Raw genomic sequence first — 25,360 nt, 5'->3', positions numbered from 1 at the left:
GCTCATGTTTGTATACTAGTGCTTGAGGGATAGTATGTACTTGCTCATGTTTGTATACTAGTGCTTGAGGGATAGTATGTACTTGCTCATGTTTGTACACTAGTGCTTGAGGGATAGCATGTACTTGCTCATGTTTGTACACTAGTGCTTGAGGGATAGTATGTACTTGCTCATGTTTGTACACTAGTGCTTGAGGGATAGCATGTACTTGCTCATGTTTGTGCACTAATGCTTGAGGGATAGCATGTACTTCTGCCAGATGCCTCTAGTCTAGCTCAGGAGTTATGCCTCTGATAAATGAGTTTTCTTTCATCATATGGTGAGAAATCCACAAGACCTCAAGTAAGGGAAATTTCCCTCCAGATTACTAGGAGGATAAAACACCCCAACATACATTCAATTTAATTAACTCCCAATTACCCTAAATCCTCAGTCATTTTTTTTTTTGCCTACAAGATGGAGTGAGGTGAATTCTGAAGTGGTGATTTACTCATTTTTTACAGGGGTTTTCTAACTGATTTGAGACCATGTCGTCCTCACGAAAGAGGGGTAGACCAGGCGTTTTCAGCCAGGCAGTGAAAAATCCAGTTTTGAAATGTCACAGCCGTCCCCAGGTGAAATGCAGGTTTATCTGCCAATCTCCTAGGTTGTAGAATTGTGTTCCTTGTGAGATCCTGGGCTTGTCTATTGGAAGCAGTTTTCTGCAACTGAAGTATATACATTGTACCGTCGTAGACCGCCAGCTATTAGCATGAACAGGTGCAAATAATTCACATATTCTTTGGTCATATATTTATAGACCACACATTCTGTAGCAGTTTTATGGCACATTTATATTTTTGTTAAAATTAGGTTACTGTTGCTTTAAATTTAGCGATTCTGGGTTAGCCCTCTCCAGAGTTACTGCAACCTTATCTTGCATTTTGACTTAGGGTTTTGCTTTAGTGCTAACCTTTTTGCATGCTTTCCTGTCTATATCTTTGTTCCTGTGGTGCTATAATTATCTCAGCATGTTGTTAGAAGCCCTCTATGCCAGTGGAGGAGGTGAGATACTCTGATTATATCAGAGCTTTTCTCAAATTAGGGATTAAATTATTTAACCCTTTGTTGTGTTAACTGTTATAAGCCTTTACTGTTTTAATACAGTTACTTTGGATCTTGCTTGTCTATTTACCTCACATTGTACCTTTGCTGCTCCCCTTAAGGGGTAACAATCTGTGTGCTCACTTACTCAATCTTTCTTTGAGCTACTGTCCTTATTTCTTTCTAATGGTAGTGAGAGTCCATGAGAATCCATTCTAACATATAGGATTATATCACCTGGCCACCAAGAGGAGGCAAAGACCCCCCAACCAGAGCATTAATTATCCCTCCCACTTCCCCTCTCTTTCCAGTAGTTCTTTGCCTCATCTAGGAGGTAGGCAGAGATAGTGGTGCTCTGCAATTACAGCCTTTATAGGAAACTCTCAATGGATAGTTCCTAGAAGGGAGGGTAGGGGAGTACCCTGCAGTGCTTAATACCTCATAGTTTGAGTTTGTGATTCTGAAGATCTGGGGTCACAGGGAAGTTCTCTAGCCTCCTCCTGTCAGCCTTGTTCATGACAGTTTCAGTGAGAAGGCCTGCACCAAGTAAGTGGATTTTCTTTCATGTAATTGGCAAGAGTCCATGAGCTAGTGACGTATGGGATATACAATCCTACCAGGAGGGACAAAGTTTCCCAAACCTCAAAATGCCTATAAACACACCCCTCACCACACCCACAATTCAGTTTTACAAACTTTGCCTCCTATGGAGGTGGTGAAGTAAGTTTGTGCTAAGATTTCTACGTTGATATGCGCTTCTCAGCATTGTTGAAGCCTGATTCCTCTCAGAGTACAGCGAATGTCAGAGCGGTGTGAAGGGAGTATCACCTATTGAATGCAATGGTTTTCCTCACGGGGATCTATTGCATAGGTTCTCTGTTATCGGTCGTAGAGATTCATCTCCTACCTCCCTTTTCAGATAGACGATATACTCTCATATACCATTACCTCTCCTGATAACTGTTTCAGTACTGGTTTGGCTATCTACTATATGTGGATGGGTGTCTTTTGGTAAGTATGTTTCTCTTGTAAGGTGTATCCAGTCCACGGATCATCCATTACTTGTGGGATATTCTCCTTCCCAACATGAAGCTGCATTTTTTCCCATTCCTGAAACTGTCATATAAGGAAATTGATAATTTTGCTTTATATGTTGTTTTTTCTTTTACATTTTGCAAGATGTCTCAATCTGATCCTGCCTCAGAAGTATCTGCTGGAACTTTGCTGCCTGACATCGGTTCTACCAAAGCTAAGTGCATTTGTTGTAAGATTGTGGAAATTATTTCTCCAAATGTCATTTGTAATAGTTGTCATGATAAACTTTTACATGCAGATAGTGTTTCCATCAGTAATAGTACATTGCCAGTTGCAGTTCCTTCAACTTCTAATGTACATGATATACCTATAAATTGTAAAGAATTTGTTACTGATTCTATTCAGAAGGCTTTGTCTGCATTTCCACCTTCTAATAAACATAAAAGGTCTTTTAAAACTTCTCATTCAGTTGATGAAATTTCAAAGGACCAACAACATAATAATTTATCCTCCTCTGATGAGGATCTATCTAATACAGAAGATCCTTCCTCAGACATTGACACTGACAAATCTACTTTTCTTTCATGTAATTAGCAAGAGTCCATGAGCTAGTGACGTATGGGATATACATTCCTACCAGGAGGGGCAAAGTTTCCCAAACCTCAAAATGCCTATAAATACACCCCTCACCACACCCACAAATCAGTTTTACAAACTTTGCCTCCTATGGAGGTGGTGAAGTAAGTTTGTGCTAGATTCTACGTTGATATGCGCTCCGCAGCAGGTTGGAGCCCGGTTTTCCTCTCAGCGTGCAGTGAATGTCAGAGGGATGTGAGGAGAGTATTGCCTATTTGAATTCAATGATCTCCTTCTACGGGGTCTATTTCATAGGTTCTCTGTTATCGGTCGTAGAGATTCATCTCTTACCTCCCTTTTCAGATCGACGATATACTCTTATATATACCATTACCTCTGCTGATTCTCGTTTCAGTACTGGTTTGGCTTTCTACTACATGTAGATGAGTGTCCTGGGGTAAGTAAGTCTTATTTTCTGTGACACTCTAAGCTATGGTTGGGCACTTTTATATAAAAGTTCTAAATATATGTATTCAAACATTTATTTGCCTTGACTCAGGATGTTCAACGTTCCTTATTTCAGACAGTTAGTTTCATATTTGGGATAATGCATATGAATAAATCAATTTTTTCTTACCTTAAAATTTGACTTTTCCCTGTGGGCTGTTAGGCTCGCGTGGGCTGAAAATGCTTCATTTTATTGCGTCATTCTTGGCGCGGACTTTTTTGTTGCAAATTTTTTTTTCTATTTCCGGTGTCATACGTGTCACCGGAAGTTGCGTCATTTTTGACGTTTTTTTTGCGCCAAAAGTGTCGGCGTTCCGATGTGGCGTCATTTTTGGCGCCAAAGGCTTTTAGGCGCCAAATAATGTGGGCGTCTTTTTTGGCGCTAAAAAAAAAAAATATATATGGGCGTCACTATTGTCTCCACATTATTTAAGTCTCATTATTTATTGCTTCTGGTTGCTAGAAGCTTGTTCACTGGCATTTTTTCCCATTCCTGAAACTGTCATTTAAGGAATTTGATCAATTTTGCTTTATATGTTGTTTTTTTCTATTACATATTGCAAGATGTCCCAGATTGACACTGAGTCAGAAGATACTTCTGGAAAATCGCTGCCTGGTGCTGGATCTACCAAAGTTAAGTGTATCTGCTGTAAACTTGTGGTATCTGTTCCTCCAGCTGTTGTTTGTACTGAATGTCATGACAAACTTGTTAATGCAGATAATATTTCCTTTAGTAATGTTACATTACCTGTTGCTGTTCCGTCAACATCTAATACTCAGAGTGTTCCTGATAACATAAGAGATTTTGTTTCTAAATCCATTAAGAAGGCTTTGTCTGTTATTCCTCCTCCTAGTAAACGTAAAAAGTCTTTTAAAACTTCTAATTTTTCAGATGAATTTTTAAATGAACATCATCATTCTGATTCTGATAATGGTTCTTCTGGTTCAGAGGATTCTGTCTCAGATTTTGATGCTGATAAATCTTCATATTTATTTAAAATGGAATTTATTAGTTCTTTACTTAAAGAAGTCTTAATTGCATTAGAAATAGAGGATTATGGTCCTCTTGATACTAAATCTAAACGTTTAAATAAAGTTTTTAAATCTCCTGTAGTTATTCCAGAAGTTTTTCCTGTCCCTGATGCTATTTCTGAAGTAATTTCCAGGGAATGGAATAATTTGGGTAATTCATTTACTCCTTCTAAACGTTTTAAGCAATTATATCCTGTGCCATCTGACAGATTAGAGTTTTGGGACAAAATCCCTAAGGTTGATGGGGCTGTCTCTACTCTTGCTAAGCGTACTACTATTCCTACGGCAGATAGTACTTCCTTTAAGGATCCTTTAGATAGGAAAATTGAATCCTTTCTAAGAAAAGCTTACTTGTGTTCAGGTAATCTTCTTAGACCTGCTATATCTTTAGCGGATGTTGCTGCAGCTTCAACTTTTTGGTTAGAAGCTTTAGCGCAACAAGTAACAGATCATAATTCTCATAGCATTATTAATCTTCTTCAACATGCTAATAATTTTATTTGTGATGCCATCTTTGATATCATTAGAGTTGATGTCAGGTATATGTCTCTAGCTATTTTAGCTAGAAGAGCTTTATGGCTTAAAACTTGGAATGCTGATATGTCTTCTAAGTCTACTTTGCTTTCCCTTTCTTTCCAGGGTAATAAATTATTTTTTTCTCAGTTGGATTCTATTATCTCAACTGTTACTGGAGGGAAAGGAACTTTTTTACCACAGGATAAAAAATCTAAAGGTAAATTTAGATCTAATAATCGTTTTCGTTCCTTTCGTCACAATAAGGAACAAAAGCCTGATCCTTCATCCACAGGAGCGGTATCAGTTTGGAAACCATCTCCAGTCTGGAATAAATCCAAGCCTTTTAGAAAACCAAAGCCAGCTCCTAAGTCCACATGAAGGTGCGGCCCTCATTCCAGCTCAGCTGGTAGGGGGCAGATTACGTTTTTTCAAAGAAATTTGGATCAATTCCATTCACAATCTTTGGATTCAGAACATTGTTTCAGAAGGGTACAGAATTGGCTTCAAGATAAGGCCTCCTGCAAAGAGATTTTTTCTTTCCCATGTCCCAGTAAACCCAGCGAAGGCTCGAGCATTTCTGAAATGTGTTTCAGATCTAGAGTTGGCTGGAGTAATTATGCCAGTTCCAGTTCTGGAACAGGGGCTGGGGTTTTATTCAAATCTCTTCATTGTACCAAAGAAGGAGAATTCCTTCAGACCAGTTCTGGATCTAAAAATATTGAATCGTTATGTAAGGATACCAACATTCAAAATGGTAACTGTAAGGACTATCCTGCCTTTTGTTCAACAAGGGCATTATATGTCCACAATAGATTTACAGGATGCATATCTGCATATTCCGATTCATCCAGATCACTATCAGTTTCTGAGATTCTCTTTCCTAGACAAGCATTACTAGTTTGTGGCTCTGCCGTTTGGCCTAGCAACAGCTCCAAGAATTTTTACAAAGGTTCTCGGTGCCCTTCTGTCTGTAATCAGAGAACAGGGTATTGTGGTATTTCCTTATTTGGACGATATCTTGGTACTTGCTCAGTCTTCACATTTAGCAGAATCTCATACGAATCGACTTGTGTTGTTTCTTCAAGATCATGGTTGGAGGATCAATTTACCAAAAAGTTCATTGATTCCTCAGACAAAGGTAACCTTTTTAGGTTTCCAGATAGATTCAGTGTCCATGTCTCTGTCTCTGACAGGTCTTATGACTGCTGCATCGGACGCGATCCCCTTTGCTCGTTTTCACATGCGACCTCTTCAGCTCTGTATGCTGAACCAGTGGTGCAGGGATTACACAAAGATATCTCAATTAATATCTTTAAAACCGATTGTACGACACTCTGACGTGGTGGACAGATCACCATCGTTTAGTTCAGGGGGCTTCTTTTGTTCTTCCGACCTGGACTGTAATTTCAACAGATGCAAGTCTCACAGGTTGGGGAGCTGTTTGGGGGTCTCTGACAGCACAAGGGGTTTGGGAATCTCAGGAGGTGAGATTACCAATCAACATTTTGGAACTCCGTGCAATTTTCATAGCTCTTCAGTCATGGCCTCTTCTAAAGAGAGAATCGTTCATTTGTTTTCAGACAGACAATGTCACAACTGTGGCATACATCAATCATCAAGGAGGGACTCACAGTCCTCTGGCTATGAAAGAAGTATCTTGAATACTGGTATGGGCGGAATCCAGCTCCTGTCTAATTTCTGCGGTTCATATCCCAGGTATAGACAATTGAGAAGCGGATTATCTCAGTCGCCAAACGTTACATCCGGGCAAATGGTCTCTTCACCCAGAGGTATTTCTTCAGATTATTCAAATGTGGGGACTTCCAGAAATAGATCTGATGGCTTCTCATCTAAACAAGAAACTTCCCAGGTATCTGTCCAGATCCAGGGACCCTCAGGCGGAAGCAGTGGATGCATTGTCACTTCCTTGGAAGTATCATCCTGCCTATATCTTTCCGCCTCTAGTTCTTCTTCCAAGAGTAATCTCCAAGATTCTGAAGGAATGCTCATTTGTTCTGCTGGTGGCTCCAGCATGGCCTCACAGGTTTTGGTATGCGGATCTTGTCCGGATGGCCTCTTGCCAACCATGGACTCTTCCGTTAAGACCAGACCTTCTGTCTCAAGGTCCTTTTTTCCATCAGGATCTCAAATCCTTAAATTTAAAGGTATGGAGATTGAACGCTTGATTCTTAGTCAGAGGTTTCTCTGACTCTGTGATTAGTACTATGTTACAGGCTCGTAAATCTGTATCTAGAAAGATATATTATCGAGTTTGGAAGACTTACATTTCTTTGGTGTCTTTCTCATCATTTTTCCTTGCATTCTTTTAGAATTCTGAGAATTCTACAGTTTCTTCAGGATGGTTTGGATAAAGGTTTGTCTGCAAGTTCATTGAAAGGACAAATCTCTGCTCTTTCTGTTCTTTTTCACAGAAAGATTGCTAATCTTCCTGATATTCATTGTTTTGTGCAAGCTTTGGTTCGTATAAAGCCTGTCATTAAGTCAATTTCTCCTCCTTGGAGTTTGAATTTGGTTCTGGGGGCTCTTCAAGCTCCTCCGTTTGAACCTATGCATTCATTGGACATTAAATTACTTTCTTGGAAAGTTTTGTTTCTTTTGGCCATCTCTTCTGCTAGAAGAGTTTCTGAATTATCTGCTCTTTCTTGTGAGTTTCCTTTTCTGATTTTTCATCAGGATAAGGCGGTGTTGCGAACTTCTTTTCAATTTTTACCCAAGGTTGTGAATTCTAACAACATTAGTAGAGAAATTGTGGTTCCTTCATTGTGTCCTAATCCTAAGAATTCTAAGGAGAAATCATTGCATTCTTTGGATGTAGTTAGAGCTTTGAAATATTATGTTGAAGCGACTAAGGATTTCCGAAAGACTTCTAGTCTATTTGTTATCTTTTCCGGTTCTAGGAAAGGTCAGAAGGCCTCTGCCATTTCTTTGGCATCTTGGTTGAAATCTTTAATTCATCATGCTTATGTCGAGTCGGGTAAAACTCCGCCTCAAAGGATTACAGCTCATTCTACTAGGTCAGTTTCTACTTCCTGGGCTTTTAGGAATGAAGCTTCGGTTGATCAGATTTGCAAAGCAGCAACTTGGTCTTCTTTGCATACTTTTACTAAATTCTACCATTTTGATGTGTTTTCTTCTTCTGAAGCAGTTTTTGGTAGAAAAGTACTTCAGGCAGCTGTTTCAGTTTGATTCTTCTGCTTATAATTTCAGTTTTTTTCATTATAAGATTTAAACTTTATTTTGGGTGTGGATTATTTTCAGCGGAATTGGCTGTCTTTATTTTATCCCTCCCTCTCTAGTGACTCTTGCGTGGAAGATCCACATCTTTGGTAGTCATTATCCCATACGTCACTAGCTCATGGACTCTTGCTAATTACATGAAAGAAAACATAATTTATGTAAGAACTTACCTGATAAATTCATTTCTTTCATATTAGCAAGAGTCCATGAGGCCCACCCTTTTTGTGGTGGCTATGATTTTTTTGTATAAAGCACAATTATTCCAATTCCTTATTTTTTATGCTTTCGCACTTTTTTTCTTATCACCCCACTTCTTGGCTATGCGTTAAACTGATTTGTGGGTGTGGTGAGGGGTGTATTTATAGGCATTTTGAGGTTTGGGAAACTTTGCCCCTCCTGGTAGGAATGTATATCCCATACGTCACTAGCTCATGGACTCTTGCTAATATGAAAGAAATGAATTTATCAGGTAAGTTCTTACATAAATTATGTTATTTATTTAAAATAGAGTATATGCGTTCTTTATTAAAAGAAGTGTTAATTACTTTGGATATTGAGGTAACCAGTGCTCTTGACGTTCAGTCTAATAAACGTTTAAATGCTGTTTTTAAACCTCCTGTTTTTTCTCCAGGGGTTTTTCCTATTCCTGAGGCTATTTCTGATATGATTTCTAAGGAATGGAATAAGCCAGGTACTTCTTTTATTCCTTCTTCAAGGTTTAAAAAATTGTATCCTTTACCAGCAAATTCTCTAGAGTTTTGGGGAAAAAACCCCAAAGTTGATGGGGCTATTTCTACTCTTGCTAAACGTACCACTATTCCTATGGAAGATAGTACTTCCTTTAAGGATCCTTTAGATAGGAAGCTTGAATCTTATGTAAGGAAAACCTATTTATATTCAGGTCATCTTCTCAGACCTGCAATTTCTTTGGCTGATGTTGCGGCTGCATCAACTTTCTGGTTGGAGAATTTAGCGCAACAAGAATTGGATTCTGATGTATCTAGCATTATTTGCTTACTGCAATATGCTAATCATTTTATTTGTGATGCCATTTCTTTTACAAAGATATGACGAGTCCACGGATTTCATCCTTAATTGTGAGATATTATCCTCCTGCTAACCGGAAGTGGCAAAGAGCACCACAGCAGAGCTGTATATATAGCTCCTCCCTTCCCCTCCACCCCCAGTCATTCTCTTTGCCTGTGTTATACTAGGAAGAGGTAAAGTGAGGTGTTAGTTTTAGTTTCTTCAATCAAGAAGTTTTTTATTTTTAAATGGTACCGGTGTGTACTATTTTCCTCAGGGAGATATGGAAGAAGATTTCTGCCCTGAGGTTGATGATCTTAGCAGTTGTAACTAAGATCCATGTTGGTTCCCACAGAGTGCTGAAGGTAGTGCAAGAGAAATGTTCAGTGTGGAGAACGGTTGCATGCTACAAGCATTGAGTTATGTTCAGTCTTTTATTTCTGAGGAGACCTGTTATATCAGAATTGGCTGACATTTTATTCCCTGCAAGGGAAGGGGTAAGAAGTTGACCTGTACACAAAGGGTGTTACTTAAAATCCTGTGTTTAACTTTTTTATTGACATAGTTCTGGGCTGAAGTGTTATAAAAAGGGACACTGGGAGAGGCAGCTTATCGTTTTATTTGAGACACAAATATCAGTATGGCTGCAGCATAACTGTTCTGTTTTTTTGTTTGTTTTTTTTTGGGACCACATGGCTTTTCTTCTAACCGCTTCCCCTGCGGTATTACAGATTGCTTGTTTGACGTCCATGATGGGCGGGCCTATTTCCGTGCGCTCAGACGCGCAGTATACTCTGACTGAGAAGGCAGCAGACATTAGCTCCTGTTGGGCCTAAACTTATGTTCTGATGACCGGATCGTTATAGAGTGGTTTTGCGGTACCCTGAGGGCAGGCGGTGCAGGGGTCTTTTTTTCAAACAAATTATATTTTTTGCTATAAATGTCCTCTAAAGGTTAATTTAGCCCTTTGCTCTTAAGGTACAATAATTTTTGGCCACATTGAACATGTATATGTATTTTTATTACGTTATTTGGCATTTTTAAGCAGTTTTGGGAAATTTGTACGCTTTATTTCTTAAAGACGCAGTACATTTTTTTATAAAATCATTGAAATCAATAAAGTGTTTAACGACTATTGTGGTTATTGCTAGTCTGTTCAACATGTCTGACATTGAGGATACTAATTGCTCTGTGTTTAGAAGCCATTGTGGAACCCCTGCTTACTTTGTGTACTTCTTGTACTGAAAAGGCCTTACAATGTAAAAAGCATATTTTAGGTAAAGAAAGTGTGCCTAAGGATTATTCTCAGTCTGAAGAGAATCAGGATATGCCATCCAATTCTCCCCAAGTGTCACAACCTTTAACGCCCACACATGCGACGCCAAGTACCTCTAGTGCGTCTAATTCTTTTACTCTGCAGGAGATGGCTGCGGTTATGTTAACTACCCTTACAGAGGTATTATCTAAGTTACCAGTGTTACAGGGTAAACGCAGTAGGTCAGGGATTAATGTGAATACTGAATCCTCTGATGCTTTATTGGCTATTTCCGATGTACCCTCACAGTGCTCTGAGTTGGGGATCAGGGAATTGCTGTCTGAGGGAGAACTTTCAGTCCGAGGAAATATGTTACCTCAGACAGATTCGGACGTTATGTCCTTTAAATTTAAGCTTGAACACCTCTGCCTGTTACTTAGGGAGGTTTTAGCGACTCTGGATGATTGTGACCCTATTGTGATACCACCAGAGAAATTTTGTAAGATGGACAAATATCTAGAAGTGCCTACTTACACTAATGTTTTTCCGGTTCCTAAAAGAATTTCGGAAATTGTAAAAAAGGAATGGGATAGACCAGGTATACCGTTCTCTCCCCCTCCTAATTTTAAGAAAATGTTTCCCATATCAGACACCATTCGGGACACGTGGTAAACGATCCCTAAGGTGGAGGGAGCTATATCTACCCTGTCTAAGCGTACAACTATACCTATTGAGGACAGTTGTGCTTTCAAAAACCCTATGGATAAAAAGCTAGAGGGTCTTCTAAAGAAATTATTTATTCATCAGGGTTTCCTTTTACAACCTATGGCTTGCATTGTTCCAATAACTACTGCAGCAGCTTTTTGGTTTGATGCTCTAGAAGAGTCTCTGAAGGTTGAGACTCCATTAGATGACATTTTGGATAGAATTAAGGCTCTCAAGCTAGCTAATTCTTTTATTACTGATGCCGCTTTTCAAATTGCTAAATTATCGGCAAAAAATGCAGGATTTGCTATTCTAGCGCGTAGAGCGTTATGGCTCAAATCTTGGTCTGCTGATGTGTCATCAAAATCTAAACTTTTAGCTATTCCTTTTAAAGGTAAGACACTATTCGGGCCTGAGTTAAAGGATATAATTTCTGACGGTAAAGGCCATACCCTTCCTCAGGATGTCTGTTAAAATGAGGGGTAAAAAAAAATAATTTTCGTTCCTTTCGAAACTTTAAAGGAGGACCCTCTGCTTCCTCTGCTTCCACAAAGCAGGAAGGGAATTTTGCCACAATCTAAGTCAGTCTGGAGACCCAACCAGACTTGGAGTAAAAGTAAACAATCCAAGAAACCCGCTGCTGCTACCAAGACAATAGTCCAAGGTTGGGATTACAGCACTAACTGGGTATGTAGTGCACGAATGGCTGAGTATCCCTGCACTACTCGACTTCCATATGTATAACAAAAAGCCATCAGCACTTAGTATCTTCTGAAAAAACTTTTATTGGAACAAACTGTCAGCGACGCTTCGAGGTGTTAGCATGATTAAGAGGTTAACACCTCGAAACGTCGCTGACAGTTTGTTCCAATAAAAGATTTTTCAGAAGATACTAAGTGCTGATGGCTTTTTGTTATACATATGGCTGCTACCAAGACGGCATGAAGGGGCGGCCCCTGATCCAGGACCGGATCTAGTAGGGTGCAGACTTTCTTTCTTTGCTCAGGCTTGGGCAAGAGATGTTCAGGACCCCTGGGCGCTGGAAATCATGACCCATGGGTATCAACTGGAATTCAAGGATTTTCTTCCAAGAGGGAGACTTCATCTTAAACTATTATCTGTAGACCAGATAAAAAGAGAGGCGTTCTTACACTGTGTAAAAGACCTCTCTACCATGGGAGTAATTTGTCCCGTTCCAAAACAGGGACAGGGGTTTTACTCAAAAAAAAAGAGGGAACTTTCAGACCCATTTTAGTCCCATCGTTCAAGATGGAGACTATACGAACTATCTTACCAATGATCCAGGAGGGTCAATATATGACTACCATGGATTTGAAAGATGCTTACCTTCATATCCCTATCCACAAGGATCATCATCCGTTTCTAAGATTTGCCTTCCTGGACAAACATCAGTTTGTGGCTCTTCCCTTCGTGTTAGCCACAGCACCCAGAATCTTCACAAAGGTTCTAGGGTCTCTTCTAGCGGTCATCAGACCGCGGGGCATAGCAGTGGCACCTTATCTGGACGATATTCTGATTCAGACGTCAACTTATCAATTGACAAAATCTCACACGGACATAGTATTGTCATTCCTGAGAACTCACGGTTGGAAAGTGAACATAGAAAAGAGTTCATTAGTTCCACGGACAAGGGTTCCTTTCTTGGGGACTCTTATAGACTCGGTAGACATGAAAATATTTCTGACGGAGGTCAGTAAAACAAAGATTCTGAATACTTGCCGAGCAATTCAGTCCATTCATTGGCCTTCAGTGGCTCAGTGCATGGAGGTCATTGGATTAATGGTAGCGGCAATGGATATCATTCCGTTTGCCCGCTTTCATCTCAGACCACTGCAGCTGTGTATGCTCGGACAGTGGAATGGGGACTATGCAAATTTATCTCCTCAGATAAATCTGGATCAAGAGACCAGAGAGACTCTTCTTTGGTGGTTGTTGCCGGATCATCTGTCCCAGGGGACATGTTTCCGCAGACCCTCGTGGGTGATAGTGACAACGGACGCCAGTCTTCTGGGCTGGGGTGCAATCTGGAATTCCCTGAAGTCTCAGGGTGTTTGGACTCAGGTGAAGTCTCTACTTCCAATCAATATCCTGGAACTGAGAGCAATATTCAGTGCGCTTCAGACATGGCCTCAGTTGGCTTCGGCCAAAATCATCAGATTCCAGTCGGACAACATGACGACTGTGGCCTATATCAATCATCAGGGGGGAACGAGGAGTTCCTTAGCGATGATAGAAGTATCCAAGATAATCCGATGGGCGGAGGCCCACTCTTGTTATCTGTCGGCAATCTACATCCCAGGAGTAGAAAACTGGGAAGCGGATTTTCAAAGTCGGCAGACTTTTCATCCGGGGGAGTGGGAACTCCATCCGGAAGAGTTTGCTTCATTGATTCGCCATTGGGGCAGACCAGAACTGGATTTGATGGCATCTTGTCAGGATGCCAAACTTCCACGTTATGGATTCAGGTCGAGGGATCCACAGGTCGAACTGATAGATGCCCTGGCAGTGCCTTGGTCGTTCAGCCTAGCTTATGTGTTTCCACCGCTTCCTCTCCTTCCACGCGTGATTGCTCGAATCAAACAGGAGAGAGCTTCAGTAATCCTGATAGCGCCTGCGTGGCCACGCAGGACTTGGTATGCGGATCTAGTGGACATGTCCTCTCTACCACCGTGGAAACTTCCTTTGAGACAGGACCTTCTCATTCAAGGTCCGTTCCAACATCCAAATCTAATTTCTCTGCAGCTAACTGCTTGGAGATTGAACGCTTGACTCTATCTAAGCGAGGATTCTCTGATTCGGTCATTAATACTTTGATACAGGCTCGAAAGCCTGTCACTAGAAAAATCTATCATAAGATATGGCGTAAATATCTTTATTGGTGTGAATCCAAAGGTTACTCATGGAGTAAAATTAGGATTCCTAGGATTCTGTCTTTTCTCCAAGAAGGATTGGAGAAAGGGTTATCAGCAAGTTCCTTAAAGGGACAAATTTCTGCTTGGTCAATTTTGCTTCACAAACGTTTGGCAGATTCGCCAAATGTTCAGTCTTTTTGTCAGGCTCTAACTAGAATTAAGCCTGTATTTAGACCAATTACTCCTCCCTAGAGTTTGAATTTAGTTCTTCGAGTTCTTCCAGGGGTTCCGTTTGAACCCATGCATTCCATAGATATTAAAATGTTATCTTGGAAAGTTCTGTTTTTAGTTGCTATTTCTTCGGCTTGAAGAGTTTCTGAGCTTTCAGGTTTACAATGTGATTCGCCTTATCTTATATTTCATTCTGATAAGGTGGTTTTACGTACCAAGCCTTGATTTCTTCCTAAGGTTGTTTCAAATAAGAATATTAATCAGGAAATTGTTGTTCCTTCTTTGTGTCCTAATCCTTCTTCTAGAAGGAGCGTCTGTTACATAACCTGGACGTGGTCCGTGCCTTGAAGTTTTACTTGCAGACGACTAAGGATTTCCGTCAATTATCTTCATTATTCATTGCTTATTCTGGAAAGCGTAGGGGTCAGAAAGCTTTGGCTACCTCTTTCTTTTTGGCTGAAGAGTATCATCCTGAAAGAATTACGGCTCATTCTACTAGGGCTGTGGCTTCCACATTGGCCTTTAAAAACTATGCTTCTGTTGAACAGATGTGTAAGGCTGCGACTTGGTCGTCCCTTCATACTTTTTCCAAATTTTCCAAATTTGATACTTTTGCTTCTTCTGAGGCTGTTTTTGGGAGAAAAGTTCTTCAAGCAGTGGTGCCTTCTGTTTAGGTTCCTGTCTTGTCCCTCCCGTTTCATCCGTGTCCTATAGCTTTAGTATTGGTATCCCACAAGTAAGGATGAAATCCGTGGACTCGTCATATCTTTGTAAAAGAAAAGTAAATTTATGCTTACCTGATAAATTAATATCTTTTACGATATGACGAGTCCACAGCCCACCCTGTTCTTTTAAGACAGATTTATTTTATTTTTTTGTAAACTTCAGCCACCTCTGCACCTTTAGCTTTTCCTTTCTCTTCCTAAACCTTCGGTCGAATGACTGGGGGTGGAGGGGAAGGGAGGAGATATATATACAGCTCTGCTGTGGTGCTCTTTGCCACTTCCTGTTAGCAGGAGGATAATATCCCACAAGTAAGGATGAAATCCGTGGACTCGTCATATCCTAAAAGAAATTAATTTATCAGGTAAGCATAAATTTACTTTTTTGATATTATCAAAATTGATGTTAGATCCATGTCTTTAGCTATTTTAGCTAGACGAGCTTTGTGGCTTATTCTTGGAATGCTGATATGACATCTTAGTCTAGATTGCTATTTCTCTCTTTCCAAGGTAATAATTTATTTGGTTCTCAGTTGGATTCTATTATTTCAACTGTTACTGGGGGAAAGGGAGTTTTTCTGCCTCAGGATAAAAAACCTAAGGGTAAATCTAAGACTTCTACCCGTTTTCGTTCCTTTCGTTAGAATAAGGAACAAAAATCTAATCCTTCCCCCAAGGAATCTGTTTCCAATTGGAAGCCTTCCTCAAATTGGAATAAATCCAAGCCATTTAAGAAACCAAAGTCAACCCCTAAATCCTCATGAAGTTGCGGCCCTCATTCCAGCTCAGCTGGTGGGGGGCAGATTAAGGTTTCTCTTGTAAGGTGTATCCAGTCCACGGGTACATCATTTATTTGTGGGATATTCTCCTTCCCAACAGGAAGTTGCAAGAGGACACCCACAGCAGAGCTGTCTATATAGCTCCTCCCCTAACTGCCACCCCCAGTCATTTTCTTGCAACTCTCGACAAGAAAGGAAGTATCAAGAGATATGTCGTGACTTAGTGTAGTTTTACCTTCAATCAAGAGTTTATTTTTAAACGGTACTGGCGTTGTACTGTTTTACTCTCAGGCAGAAATTAGAAGAGGAATTCTGCCTGGAGGTTTGATGATCTTAGCGGTTTGTAACTAAGGTCCATTGCTGTTCTCACACATAACTGAAGAATATGGGAGCACTTCAGTTGGGGGAACGGTCTGCAGATTACCTGCTTTGAGGTATGTTCAGTATTTTTATTTCTAGAGAGATGAATAAGTTCTAGAAAATGCTGACAGAGCCTTGTGTTTTTGGGGTAAGCCTGATGCAGTGATTTAACAGCGACTGGGATCATGCTTACAAAACAGGGCAATACTCATGTTAATACTCATATTACATAGTGACAAAACATTTACATGATTTCATAAATAGGACGTTTTTTCTCTGAGGGAGATAAGTCTTTATTTGGGGCCTAGTTTCCACATGGCTAGTTAGATACTCCTAGGAGTATTTTCTTAAGGCCCTTCTAACATCCAGTACATGGTGGAGGGGGCCTATTTTAGCACTCTAACTGCGCAGTTTTAATTCAGACTTCCTAGAGGAGTCCTCTGGCATCTGAGGACTATTTCAAAGGGGTTATTTCTGCACAAAATCGTATTTGAGGGCAGGTAGGAGCCTCAGCAGAGCTGTTGCAAGGTGCTCATTCGACTTTTAACGTTTTTTACCGTTTTTCAATCCGGTTTGGGGCCTTTATTAAAGTGTTTTCCAAGCTTGCTTGTCTCATTACTAGTCTGTTAAACATGTCTGACATAGAGGAAACTCCTTGTTCAATATGTTTGGAAGCCATGGTGGAACCCCCTCTTAGAATGTGTACCAAATGTACTGATATTTCTATAAACTATAAAGACCATATTATGGCGCTTAAAGATTTATCTCCAGGGGATTCTCTGACTGAAAAGAGGGAGATTATGCCATCTAGCTCTCCCCATGTGTCAGAACCTATAACTCCCACTCAAGTGACGCCAAGTACATCTAGCGCGTCTAATTCTTTTACCTTACAGGACATGGCGGCAGTTATGAATGCTACCCTCTCAGAGGTATTCTCCAAACTGCCAGGGCTACAAGGAAAGCGAGACAGCTCTGGGGCTAGAACTAATACAGAGCTTTCTGACGCTTTAATGCCTGTGTCCGATATACCCTCACAATACTCAGAAGCCGAGGCAGGTGAGCTTCTATCTGTGGGTGACATTTCAGACTCAGGGAAGGCGTTACTTCAGTCTGATTCTGAAATGACAGCGTTTAAATTTAAGCTTGAACACCTCCGCTTATTGCTTAGGGAGGTTTTAGCGACTCTGGATGACTGTGACCCCATTGTGGTTCCAGAGAAATTGTGAAAAATGGACAAATACTTTGCAGTGCCTGTTTACACTGATGTTTTTCCAGTCCCTAAGAGGTTTTCAGAATTTATTACTAAGGAATGGGATAGACCAGGTGTGCCGTTCTCTCCCCCTCCTGCTTTCAAAAAGATGTTTCCCATAGATGCCGCCATACGGGACTCGTGGCAGACGGTTCCTAAGGTGGAGGGAGCAGTCTCTACCCTAGCTAAGCGTACAACTATCCCCATCGAGGACAGTTGTGCTTTCCTAGATCCTATGGATAAAAAATTTTAGGGTCTCCTTAAGAAAATTTTTATACATCAAGGTTTTATTCTCCAGCCTCTTGCATGCATTGCCCCAGTTACTGCTGCAGCAGCTTTTTGGTTTGAGTCTCTTGAGGAGGCTCTACAGGTAGAGACCCCGCTAGACGATATTCTAGACAGGATTAAAGCTCTTAAGTTAGCTAACTCCTTTATTTCTGACGCCATTTTTCATTTAGCCAAGCTAACGGCTAAGAATTCAGGTTTTGCCATTTTGGCGCGTAGGGCGCTGTGGCTTAAGTCCTGGTCAGCAGACGTTACTTCAAAGTCTAAGCTTCTTAACATCCCCTTCAAGGGACAGACCCTATTCGGGCCTGGTCTGAAGGAGATCATTTCTGATATTACTGGAGGAAAAGGTCACGCCCTTCCTCAGGATAGGTCCAATAAGTTAAGGACCAAACAGAATAATTTTTATTCCTTTCGAAACTTCAAGAGTGGCGCAGCTTCAGTTTCCTCTAATGCAAAACAAGAGGGAAATTTTGCCCAGTCCAAACCAGTCTGGATACCTAACCAGGCTTAGTACAAGGTGAAGCAGGCCAAGAAACCTGCGGCTGCCTCTATGACAGCATGAAGGGGTTGCCCCCGATCCGGGACCGGATCTAGTAGGGGGCAGACTTTCTCTCTTCACCCAGGCTTGGGCAAGAGACGTCCAGGATCCCTGGGCATTAGAGATTGTTTCCCAGGGATATCTTCTGGACTTCAAAGCTTCATCTCCAAAGGGGAGATTTCATCTCTCACAATTATCTGTAAACCAGATAAAGAGAGAGGCATTCTTACGTTGTGTTCAAGACCTACTGGTTATGGGAGCGATCCACCCAGTTCCAAGGGAGGAACAGGGGCAGGGCTTCTATTCAAATCTGTTTATAGTTCCCAAAAAAGAGGGAATTTTCAGACTAATCTTGGATCTCAAGATCCTAAACAAATTTCTCAGGGTCCCATCTTTCAAGATGGAGACTATCCGAACCATCCTCCCTATGATCCAGGAGGGTCAATATATGACTACTACTACTACCGTGGACTTAAAGGATGCTTATCTCCACATTCCGATTCACAGATATCGTCATCCGTTCCTCAGGTTCGCCTTCTTAGACAGGCATTACCAGTTTGTGGCTCTTCCCTTCGGGTTCGCCATGGCACCAAGAATCTTTATGAAGGTTCTAGGGTCCCTACTGGCGGTTCTAAGGCCACGGGGCATAGCAGTGGCTCCTTACCTAGACGTCATTCTGATACAGGCGTCGACTTTTCAAATCGCCAAGTCTCATACGGACATTGTTCTGGCCTTTCTGAGGTCTCACGGGTGGAAGGTGAACGAAGAAAAGAGTTCTCTCTCCCCTCTCACAAGAGTTTCCTTCCTAGGAACACTGATAGATTCAGTAGAAATTAAAAAAATTCTGACAGAGGTCAGGTTATCAAAGCTTCTAACTTCCTGCCGTGCTCTTCATTCCACTTCTCGGCCGTCAGTGGCTCAGTGTATGGAAGTAATCAGCCTAATGGTAGCGGCAATGGACATAGTTCCGTTTGCCTGCCTACATCTCAGACCACTGCAACTTTGCATGCTCAATCAGTGGAATGGGGATTTCACAGATTTGTCCCCTCTGCTAAATCTGGATCAAGAGACCAGGGATTCTCTTCTCTGGTGGTTATCTCGGGTCCATCTGTCCAGGGGAATGTTTTCACAGGCCAGAGTGGACTATATTGACGACAGATGCCAGCCTTCTGGGCTGGGGCGCGGTCTGGAACTCCCTGAAGGCTCAGGGTTCGTGGACTCAGGAGGAAGCCCTCCTTCCGATAAACATTCTGGAACTGAGAGCGATATTCAATGCTCTTCAGGCTTGGCCTCAACTAGCTGCGGTCAGGTTCATCAGATTTCAATCAGACAATATCACGGCTGTAGCCTATATCAACCATCAGGGGGGAACAAAAAGCCCCCTGGCAATGTTGGAGTTTTCAAAGATAATTCTATGGGCAGAGGTTCACTCTTGCCATCTCTCAGCTATCCATATCCCAGGAGTAGAGAACTGGGAGGCGGATTTTCTAAGTCGGCAGACTTTTCATCCGGGGGAGTGGGAGCTCCATCCGGAGGTATTTGCCCAGCTGATTCAACTATGGGGCAAACCAGAACTGGATCTGATGGCGTCTCGTCAGAAGGCCAAGCTTCCTTGTTACGGGTCCAGGTCAAGGGATCCCCAGGCAGCGCTGATAGATGCTCTAGCAGTGCCCTGGTCCTTCAGCCTGGCTTATGTGTTCTCACCATTTCCTCTCCTCCCTCTTCTGATTGCCAAGATCAAGCAGGAGAGAGCTTCAGTGATTTTGATAGCACCTGCGTGGCCACGCAGGACTTGGTATGCAGATCTGGTGGACATGTCATCCCTTCCACCATGGACTCTGCCCCTGAGGCAGGACCTTCTACTCCAAGGTCCTTTCAAACATCCAAATCTAATTTGTCTGCGACTGACTGCTTGGAGATTGAACGCTTGATTTTATCAAAATGTGGTTTCTCCGAGTCGGTCATTGATTCCTTAATTCAGGCTCGAAAGCCTGTCACCAGGAAAATCTATCATAAGATATGGTGTAAATATCTTCATTGGTGTGAATCCAAGGGTTACTCATGGAGTAAAGTTAGGATTCCTAGGATATTATCCTTTCTCCAAGAAGGATTGGAGAAGGGATTGTCAGCTAGTTCCTTAAAGGGACAGATTTCTGCTCTGTCTATTCTTCTGCACAAGCGTCTGGCAGATTTTCCAGACGTTCAGGCGTTTTGTCAGGCTTTAGTTAGAATCAAGCCTGTTTTTAAACCTGTTGCTCCACCATGGAGTTTAAATTTAGTTCTTAAAGTTCTTCAAGGGGTTCCGTTTGAACCTCTGCATTCCATAGATATCAAGCTTTTATCTTGGAAAGTTCTGTTTTTGGTAGCTATCTCTTCGGTTAGAAGAGTTTCAGAGTTATCTGCCTTACAGTGTGATTCCCCTTATCTGATCTTCCATGCAGATAAGGTAGTTTTGCGTACCAAACCTGGGTTTCTTCCTAAGGTGGTATCTAATAAGAATATCAATCGGGAGATTGTTGTTCCGTCACTGTGTCCTAATCCTTCTTCAAAGAAGGAACGTCTATTACACAATCTTGACGTGGTTCGTGCTTTAAAGTTTTATTTACAAGCTACTAAGGATTTTCGTCAAACATCTTCATTGTTTGTTGTCTACTCTGGACAGAGGAGAGGCCAAAAAGCTTCGGCGTCTTCTCTTTCTTTTTGGCTGAGAAGCATAATCCGTTTAGCTTATGAGACTGCTGGCCAGCAGCCTCCTGAAAGAATTACAGCTCATTCCACTAGAGCGGTAGCTTCCACATGGGCTTTTAAAAATGAGGCCTCTGTTGAACAGATTTGTAAGGCGGCGACTTGGTCTTCGCTTCATACTTTTTCTAAATTCTACAAATTTGATACTTTTGCTTCCTCGGAGGCTATTTTTGGGAGAAAGGTCTTGCAGGCAGTGGTGCCTTCCGTTTAAGTTCCTGCCTTGTCCCTCCCTTCATCCGTGTCCTAAAGCTTTGGTATTGGTATCCCACAAGTATCCCACAAGTAATGGATGAACCCGTGGATACACCTTACAAGAGAAAACAAAATGTATGCTTACCTGATAAATTTCTTTCTCTTGTGGTGTATCCAGTCCACGGCCCTCCCTGTCACTTTAAGGCAGGTGTTTTTTATTTTTAAACTACAGTCACCACTGCACCCTATAGTTTCTCCTTTTTCTTGCTTGTCTTCGGTCGAATGACTGGGGGTGGCAGTTAGGGGAGGAGCTATATAGACAGCTCTGCTGTGGGTGTCCTCTTGCAACTTCCTGTTGGGAAGGAGAATATCCCACAAGTAATGGATGAACCCGTGGACTGGATACACCACAAGAGAGAGAAATTTATCAGGTAAGCATAAATTTAGTTTTTTCAAGGTTTTTTGGATAAATTCTGTCCAAAATCAATTGATTCAGAGCATTGTCTCTCAAGGGTATCGAATAGGATTCAGAGTAAGACCTCATGTGAGAACATTTTTTCTCTCACGTATCCCAGCAAATTCAGTAAAAGCTCAGGCTTTCCTGAAGTGTGTTTCAGACCTGGAGTCTTCAGGGGTAATCATGCCAGTTCCTTTTCAGGAACAAGGTCTGGGGTTTTATTCAAATCTATTCATTGTCCCAAAGAAGGAAAATTCATTCAGGCCAGTTCTGGATCTGAAAAGTTTGAATTGTTATGTAAGAGTACCAACTTTCAAGATGGTGACTATAAGGACTATTCTGCCTTTTGTTCAGCAAGGACATTATATGCCTACAATAGACTTGCAGGATGCATACCTTCATATTCCGATTCATCCAGAACATTATCAGTTCCTGAGATTCTCTTTTCTAGACAAGCATTACCAATTTGTTGCTCTTCCATTTGGCCTAGCAACAGCTCCAAGAATCTTTTCAAAGGTTCTAGGTGTCCTACTCTCTGTAATCAGAGAACAGCGTATTGTGGTGTTTCCTTATTTGGATGATATCTTGGTACTAGCTCAGTCTTTACGTTCTGCAGAATCTCACACGAATCAACTAGTGTTGTTTCTTCGAAAACATGGTTGGAGGATCAATTTTCCAAAAAGTTCTTTGATTCTTCAGACAAGGGTCACCTTTTTAGGTTTCCAGATAGATTCAGTGTCCATGACTCTGTCTCTAACAGAAAAGAGACGCTTGAAATTGGTTGCAGCTTCTAGGCACCTTCAGTCTCAGTCATTCCCTTCAGTGGCTATGTGCATAGAAGTTTTAGGCCTCATGACTGCAGCATTGTACGCTATTCCTTTTGCTCGTTTTCACATGAGACCTCTCCAGCTTTGTATGCTAAATCAATGGTGCAGGGATTATACAAAGATATCACAATTAATATCCTTAAATCCCAATGTACAACGCTTTCTGACGTAGTGGTTAAATCACCAACATTTAGTTCAAGGGGCTTCTTTTGTTCGACCAACCTGGACTGTGATTACTACAGATGCAAGTCTTTCAGGTTGGGGAGCTGTTTGGGGATCCTTGACTGCTCAAGGGGTTTGGAAATCTCAAGAGGCGAGGTTACCAATCAATATTTTAGAATTCCGTGCAATTTTCAGAGCTCTTTAGTTTTGGCCTCTGTTGACGAGAGAACCGTTCATTTGCTTCCAGACAGACAATATCACAACTCTGGCATATGTCAATCATCAAGGTGGGACTCGCAGTCCTCAAGCCATGAAAGAAGTATCTCGGATACTTGCTTGGGCGGAATCCAGCTCCTGTCTAATCTCTGCGGTTCATATCCCAGGTGTAGACAATTGGGAAGCGGATTATCTCAGTCGTCAGACTTTACATCCAGGGGAGTGGTCTCTCCATCCAGATGTGTTTTCTCAGATTGTTCAGATTTGGGGTCTTCCAGAGAGAGATCTGATGGCCTCTCACCTAAACAAGAAACTTCCCAGCTACCTGTCCAGGTCCAGGGATGTTCAGGCGGAAGCAGTGGATGCGCTAACCATTCCATGGAATTATCATCCTGCTTACATCTTCCCGCCTCTATTTCTTCTTCCAAGAGTGATTTCCAAAATCATCATAGAGCAATCGTTTGTGTTGCTGGTGGCTCCAGCATGGCCACACAGGTTTTGGTATGCGGATCTTGTTCGGATGTCCAGTTGCCAACCTTGGCCACTTCCATTAAGGCCAGACCTACTGTCTCAAGGTCCATTTTTCCATCAGGATCTCAAATCATTAAATTTGAAGGTATGGAAATTGAACGCTTAGTACTAAGTCATAGAGGTTTCTCTGACTCGGTGATTAATACTATGTTACAAGCTCGTAAATCTGTTTCCAGGAAGATTTACTATCGAGTTTGGAAGACTTACATTTCATGGTGTTCTTCTCATAAATTTTCTTGGCATTCTTTTAGAATTCCTAGAATTTTACAGTTTCTTCAGGATGGTTTGGATAAAGGTTTGTCTGCAAGTACTTTGAAGGGACAAATCTCTGCTCTTTCAGTTTTATTCCACAAAAAGATAGCTAAACTTCCTGATATTCACTGTTTTGTACAGGCTTTAGTTCGAATTAAGCCTGTCATTAAATCAATTTCTCCTCCTTGGAGTCTCAATTTGGTTTTGAAGGTGTTACAGGATCCTCCTTTTGAGCCTATGTATTCTTTGGACATTAAACTACTTTCTTGGAAAGTGTTGTTCTTTTTGGCTATTTCTTCTGCTTAAAGAGTTTCTGAGCTATCTGCTCTTTCTAGTGAATCTCCTTTTCTGATTTTTCATCAGGATAAGGCAGTTTTGTGGACTTCTTTTCAATTTTTACCTAAGGTGATGAATTCTAACAACATTAGTAGATAAATTGTTGTCCCTTCCTTGTGTCCTAATCCAAATAATTCTTTGGAAAGATCCCTACATTCTTTGGATGTGGTAAGAGCTTTGAAATATTATGTTGAAGCTACTAAAGATTTCAGGAAGACTTCTAGTCTATTCTTTTTATTTTCTGGTCCTAGGAGAGGTCAGAAATCTTCTATTTCCTTGGCTTCTTGGTTAAAGCTTTTGATTCGTCAAGCTTATTTGGAGTCGGGTAAGATCCTGCCTCAGAGAATTACAGTTCATTCTACTAGGTCAGTCTCCACTTCGTGGGCTTTTAAGAATGAAGCTTCTGTTGATCAGATTTGCAAAGCAGCAACTTGGGTTTCTTTGCATACATTTACTAAATTCTACCATTTTGATGTTTTCTCTTCTTCAGAAGCAGTTTTTGGTAGAAAAGTTCTTCAGGCAGCTGTTTCAGTTTGATTCTTCTGCTGATGTTTTAGGTTTTTCTTATCACTAAAGAATAAACTTATACTTTGGGTTGTGGATAATTTTTTATTTTTTTGGGTTGTGGATGTATTTTATTTTTTATCCCTCCCTCTCTAGTGACTCTTGCGTGGAAGTTCCACATCTTGTGTATTTGATATCCCATACGTCACTAGCTCATGGACTCTTGCCAATTACATGAAAGAAAACATAATTTATGTAAGAACTTTCCTGATAAATTAATTTCTTTCATATTCGCAAGAGACCATGAGGCCCACCCTTTTTATGGTGGTTATGATTTTTTTTGTATAAAGCACAATTATTTCCAGATTCCTTTGTTGATGCTTTTTACTCCATTCTTTATCACCCCACTACTTGGCTATTCGTTAAACTGAATTGTGGGTGTGGTGAGGGGTGTATTTATAGGCATTTTGAGGTTTGGGAAACTTTGCCCCTCCTGGTAGGATTGTATATCCCATATGTCACTAGCTCATGGACTCTTGCCAATATGAAAGAAATGAATTTATCAGGTAAGTTCTTACATAAATTATGTTTTTTCTTTTTACTTAGCCCTACATACAGGCTAGTTCCTACTGCTATGTGCTAAGATTCCGTACCTTTATTCGCTCTGTGGGAACAGACTTCCTAACATCCATGGCTAGTGCCTTTTTTCTTTTAGGAGTGGGGAATGGCTCCTGTGTTTGGACATGATTTGTTTGCTCTATGGGGCACTCGCATGTCAACCTTTCCCTGTGTTAAGCTACACTACAGCGCCAATGGGGCCTTGCTCTGTGGATTCGCCTGGACAATTCAGTCATTTTTTTTCTCAGTAGCGCTATTTTGGGATCAAATTGCTGGGGGAGGTACTCGTCTTTCCTGCCGCAGGCTGCACAGCGCGCACTATGCCCCTGTCTTCCCATGCTGTCTTTTCTGCTTTTCTGTTTCCCTAATCTTTTTGGCTATATGTATGACTGAGGATTCAGCATAAGTGGATGGTATTTAAAGCTCTGGTATGTTGGGATGTTTTTGCTTTCTCCTAGTGATGTGGAGGGTAATGTCCCACAAGTGA

The 25,360-nt window shown here is 41.2% G+C and overlaps 1 protein-coding gene across 1 annotated transcript in view; it reads left to right on the top strand.

Moving 5' to 3' along the window:
• The window catches only part of HERC4 (HECT and RLD domain containing E3 ubiquitin protein ligase 4), a gene marked incomplete at its 5' end in the record, with an annotated part of 748,563 nt that overhangs the window by 211,761 nt on the left and 511,442 nt on the right, over positions 1-25,360 (top strand).

The sequence above is a fragment of the Bombina bombina genome, chromosome 9 (assembly GCF_027579735.1).
Source record: "Bombina bombina isolate aBomBom1 chromosome 9, aBomBom1.pri, whole genome shotgun sequence".
Taxonomy (NCBI): domain Eukaryota; kingdom Metazoa; phylum Chordata; class Amphibia; order Anura; family Bombinatoridae; genus Bombina; species Bombina bombina.
This window is presented reverse-complemented; position numbering and strand designations above follow the sequence as displayed.